Source organism: Hyla sarda, unplaced genomic scaffold, assembly GCF_029499605.1.
Source record: "Hyla sarda isolate aHylSar1 unplaced genomic scaffold, aHylSar1.hap1 scaffold_1462, whole genome shotgun sequence".
Lineage (NCBI taxonomy): Eukaryota > Metazoa > Chordata > Amphibia > Anura > Hylidae > Hyla > Hyla sarda.
The window spans coordinates 83,704-89,703 of NW_026608093.1; the positions used below are offsets into that span (position 1 = coordinate 83,704).

At 46.4% G+C, this 6,000-nt stretch overlaps 3 non-coding genes across 3 annotated transcripts; all 3 read left to right on the plus strand.

Annotated features, from left to right (window-relative positions):
• Nucleotides 1-189: 189 nt before the first annotated feature.
• On the plus strand, nt 190-380 carry LOC130308136 (U2 spliceosomal RNA). The gene has a single exon (XR_008857183.1). It is a non-coding gene; the product is annotated as a U2 spliceosomal RNA (small nuclear RNA).
• Nucleotides 381-2,473: 2,093 nt separating this feature from the next.
• LOC130308137 (U2 spliceosomal RNA) lies at nt 2,474-2,664 on the plus strand. Its single transcript, XR_008857184.1, has one exon. It is a non-coding gene; the product is annotated as a U2 spliceosomal RNA (small nuclear RNA).
• Nucleotides 2,665-4,754: 2,090 nt separating this feature from the next.
• On the plus strand, nt 4,755-4,945 carry LOC130308138 (U2 spliceosomal RNA). The gene has a single exon (XR_008857185.1). It is a non-coding gene; the product is annotated as a U2 spliceosomal RNA (small nuclear RNA).
• The last annotated feature ends 1,055 nt before the right edge of the window (nt 4,946-6,000 follow it).

The window sequence follows — 6,000 nt, forward strand, 5'->3', positions numbered from 1 at the left end:
GGGAGTGCAATGGGCCCCTGTCTTGCTGCTTAGCAATAATGGTATGGGTTTAGGTTCTGCTGTGTGTACTGGTGGTTGACTGCCCCCCAGCCCAGAGTGTGCATGGAAAATTGTCTGGCAGCCTCCCTGACAGCAAGCAGTGATAGTGCCCATGAAGGGCACCTTGTTGGGCCCGCCCCTTTCACGGTTATCGCTTCTCGGCCTTTTGGCTAAGATCAAGTGTAGTATCTGTTCTTATCAGTTTAATATCTGATACGTCCCCTATCTGGGGACCATATATTAAATGGATTTTTGAGAACGGGGGCCGATTTCGAAGCTTGCTTCCGTCGCCCTATGCATTGACCCGATATGGCAGTATCTTCGGGTACAGTGCACCACCCCCTTACAGGGTTAAAAAGAAAGATTCCTACTTTCATTGCTACCTGCTTGCTGGCTAGCCAGCTAGCCAGCCCTGTGGGCCTTGCTGCTGCTGCAGCCAAAAAACAAAAGGTGGTGCTGCTGCTGCTTCTGCTGCTTCTGCTTCTGCTTGTGTCTGGCCGCTGTTGGAGCGTCCAGGCACAGGACTTCTGCTGCTGCTGACTAAATGGCCTCCTTAATTGGATCATTTGAGTAGCCAGCACACCTGTGCAGGTAGGGCATGACATGATAGGCAGCTGCCTTGATAGCGGGTGGGTGCTGAATGTTCCTAATTGACAAAATAAGATTAATGCTTATGAAGAAATATAAAATCTCATCCCTTCCCCAATATCGCGCCACACCCCTACCCCTTAATTCCCTGTTTGAACTTGATGGACATATGTCTTTTTTCGACCGTACTAACTATGTAACTATGTAACATAACATGGGGGGGGGGGGGGGGTCTCCTGGCTGTTCACACAGGTGTGTCATTGCTGTACATTGACCATGCATTGCTTCTGTGGTATTGCAAAGGCAAAGACAAATGCTTCCAGCCATCCATTGCACTAATGGATTGGTCATCAGCTGGCTGTCTATGTCCCGCATCAATATAGACCAAAGTACAGAGGGTTAGGCTATGCTATTGTGCACCTACCTGATGCATCAGAAGGTGCGAGGCCCTTGCTAAATTCTGTGCACAGACTTTGAGATCTATACTTTAGACTGTATCTAAACCTGCTCCAACATGGACTGACATTCTGGCCTACTTTCAGCCGATGCGACTTGTCTGTCGCTGAACAGTCGCTTTTTATGTATTCAGCACCTATGTATAATGTTGTAAAAATGCTCTAGAAGCTAAAGTCGCAGAAATGTCACACATATTTGGCCTGCAACTTTCTGTGCGACAAATTCAGACAGGAAAAATCAGTATAAATCCTTAGAAAATTATCCCCCAGTGTCTCCATCTGCTGGCGGTATTGAATAAGCATTGCTGCACTGATGGGGTATGCATTAGACGAAAAAAAAGAAGAAAAAGAAGAATAATACGCCCAGAAAAGAGGCGAAAAGGAGAAAAACGTAAAAAAACGTGAAAAAAAAGTAAGAGGAAGAGAAGGGAAAAAAAGGTGGAAATGGGTTTAAAAGTGATTTCGGCGGAGAAATATATATATATATATATATATATATATATATATATATATATATACGCGCACACACACACATATATATAAACGTATTCTCCGTTGAGATATTGCAGCCGCTGCTGTGTCCAGGCCCAGGAGCCTTAGCACTGTGCTGTGATGTCACTCAATACCACTGACATCACTAGGTGTAAACAACATCTCTCCTTTGCTGTGTATGTGACTATGGAGCTGTTTGGTGATGTCGTCTATTATGGCCTTCATAGAAGCAACAGGAGATTGTTGCATCCATCTAGAACCCTCAGAACTACAGTGCTATGATGTCACTCACTTCCACAGGCCTTGCAGAGTGTAAACAACAACAACCCAGCTTTGTTGTGTATGTAACCATAGGGATTTGTGATGTCACCTAGAACCTTCACAGCAGCGACAGCTTTATGAGGAGCATCAGCACTGCTCTGCCTGAGCAGAACCATCACCGCCATAGGTTGTCAAATAACCCGGGTTTAACCCACACAGGTAAGTCCAATGGGGTGCAGGCATGTCCTCTATGCTTACAGCTTCCCGTGGGTGTTGGTTTGATACCGTTTGGGGACAGCCAAGGAGGCATCTGCAGGCAACAAAGGTAGGTGTGTGCTTGTGTGTGTGTTTCCTATGCAGATCCTAAGCCCAGTGTCACATGCAAGTAGGAGGAGTAAGAAGGGTTCCTGGCAAATCCGGGTTATGGATTGCATTTAAAAAGGCCCCGTGGGAGTGCAATGGGCCCCTGTCTTGCTGCTTAGCAATAATGGTATGGGTTTAGGTTCTGCTGTGTGTACTGGTGGTTGACTGCCCCCCAGCCCAGAGTGTGCATGGAAAATTGTCTGGCAGCCTCCCTGACAGCAAGCAGTGATAGTGCCCATGAAGGGCACCTTGTTGGGCCCGCCCCTTTCACGGTTATCGCTTCTCGGCCTTTTGGCTAAGATCAAGTGTAGTATCTGTTCTTATCAGTTTAATATCTGATACGTCCCCTATCTGGGGACCATATATTAAATGGATTTTTGAGAACGGGGGCCGATTTCGAAGCTTGCTTCCGTCGCCCTATGCATTGACCCGATATGGCAGTATCTTCGGGTACAGTGCACCACCCCCTTACAGGGTTAAAAAGAAAGATTCCTACTTTCATTGCTACCTGCTTGCTGGCTAGCCAGCTAGCCAGCCCTGTGGGCCTTGCTGCTGCTGCAGCCAAAAAACAAAAGGTGGTGCTGCTGCTGCTTCTGCTGCTTCTGCTTCTGCTTGTGTCTGGCCGCTGTTGGAGCGTCCAGGCACAGGACTTCTGCTGCTGCTGACTAAATGGCCTCCTTAATTGGATCATTTGAGTAGCCAGCACACCTGTGCAGGTAGGGCATGACATGATAGGCAGCTGCCTTGATAGCGGGTGGGTGCTGAATGTTCCTAATTGACAAAATAAGATTAATGCTTATGAAGAAATATAAAATCTCATCCCTTCCCCAATATCGCGCCACACCCCTACCCCTTAATTCCCTGGTTGAACTTGATGGACATATGTCTTTTTTCGACCGTACTAACTATGTAACTATGTAACATAACATGGGGGGGGGGGGGGGGTCTCCTGGCTGTTCACACAGGTGTGTCATTGCTGTACATTGACCATGCATTGCTTCTGTGGTATTGCAAAGGCAAAGACAAATGCTTCCAGCCATCCATTGCACTAATGGATTGGTCATCAGCTGGCTGTCTATGTCCCGCATCAATATAGACCAAAGTACAGAGGGTTAGCTATGCTATTGTGCACCTACCTGATGCATCAGAAGGTGCGAGGCCCTTGCTAAATTCTGTGCACAGACTTTGAGATCTATACTTTAGACTGTATCTAAACCTGCTCCAACATGGACTGACATTCTGGCCTACTTTCAGCCGATGCGACTTGTCTGTCGCTGAACAGTCGCTTTTTATGTATTCAGCACCTATGTATAATGTTGTAAAAATGCTCTAGAAGCTAAAGTCGCAGAAATGTCACACATATTTGGCCTGCAACTTTCTGTGCGACAAATTCAGACAGGAAAAATCAGTATAAATCCTTAGAAAATTATCCCCCAGTGTCTCCATCTGCTGGCGGTATTGAATAAGCATTGCTGCACTGATGGGGTATGCATTAGACGAAAAAAAAGAAGAAAAAGAAGAATAATACGCCCAGAAAAGAGGCGAAAAGGAGAAAAACGTAAAAAAACGTGAAAAAAAAGTAAGAGGAAGAGAAGGGAAAAAAAGGTGGAAATGGGTTTAAAAGTGATTTCGGCGGAGAAATATATATATATATATATATATATATATATATATATATATATACGCGCACACACACACATATATATAAACGTATTCTCCGTTGAGATATTGCAGCCGCTGCTGTGTCCAGGCCCAGGAGCCTTAGCACTGTGCTGTGATGTCACTCAATACCACTGACATCACTAGGTGTAAACAACATCTCTCCTTTGCTGTGTATGTGACTATGGAGCTGTTTGGTGATGTCGTCTATTATGGCCTTCATAGAAGCAACAGGAGATTGTTGCATCCATCTAGAACCCTCAGAACTACAGTGCTATGATGTCACTCACTTCCACAGGCCTTGCAGAGTGTAAACAACAACAACCCAGCTTTGTTGTGTATGTAACCATAGGGATTTGTGATGTCACCTAGAACCTTCACAGCAGCGACAGCTTTATGAGGAGCATCAGCACTGCTCTGCCTGAGCAGAACCATCACCGCCATAGGTTGTCAAATAACCCGGGTTTAACCCACACAGGTAAGTCCAATGGGGTGCAGGCATGTCCTCTATGCTTACAGCTTCCCGTGGGTGTTGGTTTGATACCGTTTGGGGACAGCCAAGGAGGCATCTGCAGGCAACAAAGGTAGGTGTGTGCTTGTGTGTGTGTTTCCTATGCAGATCCTAAGCCCAGTGTCACATGCAAGTAGGAGGAGTAAGAAGGGTTCCTGGCAAATCCGGGTTATGGATTGCATTTAAAAAGGCCCCGTGGGAGTGCAATGGGCCCCTGTCTTGCTGCTTAGCAATAATGGTATGGGTTTAGGTTCTGCTGTGTGTACTGGTGGTTGACTGCCCCCCAGCCCAGAGTGTGCATGGAAAATTGTCTGGCAGCCTCCCTGACAGCAAGCAGTGATAGTGCCCATGAAGGGCACCTTGTTGGGCCCGCCCCTTTCACGGTTATCGCTTCTCGGCCTTTTGGCTAAGATCAAGTGTAGTATCTGTTCTTATCAGTTTAATATCTGATACGTCCCCTATCTGGGGACCATATATTAAATGGATTTTTGAGAACGGGGGCCGATTTCGAAGCTTGCTTCCGTCGCCCTATGCATTGACCCGATATGGCAGTATCTTCGGGTACAGTGCACCACCCCCTTACAGGGTTAAAAAGAAAGATTCCTACTTTCATTGCTACCTGCTTGCTGGCTAGCCAGCTAGCCAGCCCTGTGGGCCTTGCTGCTGCTGCAGCCAAAAAACAAAAGGTGGTGCTGCTGCTGCTTCTGCTGCTTCTGCTTCTGCTTGTGTCTGGCCGCTGTTGGAGCGTCCAGGCACAGGACTTCTGCTGCTGCTGACTAAATGGCCTCCTTAATTGGATCATTTGAGTAGCCAGCACACCTGTGCAGGTAGGGCATGACATGATAGGCAGCTGCCTTGATAGCGGGTGGGTGCTGAATGTTCCTAATTGACAAAATAAGATTAATGCTTATGAAGAAATATAAAATCTCATCCCTTCCCCAATATCGCGCCACACCCCTACCCCTTAATTCCCTGGTTGAACTTGATGGACATATGTCTTTTTTCGACCGTACTAACTATGTAACTATGTAACATAACATGGGGGGGGGGGGGGTCTCCTGGCTGTTCACACAGGTGTGTCATTGCTGTACATTGACCATGCATTGCTTCTGTGGTATTGCAAAGGCAAAGACAAATGCTTCCAGCCATCCATTGCACTAATGGATTGGTCATCAGCTGGCTGTCTATGTCCCGCATCAATATAGACCAAAGTACAGAGGGTTAGGCTATGCTATTGTGCACCTACCTGATGCATCAGAAGGTGCGAGGCCCTTGCTAAATTCTGTGCACAGACTTTGAGATCTATACTTTAGACTGTATCTAAACCTGCTCCAACATGGACTGACATTCTGGCCTACTTTCAGCCGATGCGACTTGTCTGTCGCTGAACAGTCGCTTTTTATGTATTCAGCACCTATGTATAATGTTGTAAAAATGCTCTAGAAGCTAAAGTCGCAGAAATGTCACACATATTTGGCCTGCAACTTTCTGTGCGACAAATTCAGACAGGAAAAATCAGTATAAATCCTTAGAAAATTATCCCCCGGTGTCTCCATCTGCTGGCGGTATTGAATAAGCATTGCTGCACTGATGGGGTATGCATTAGACGAAAAAAAAGAAGAAAAAGAAGAA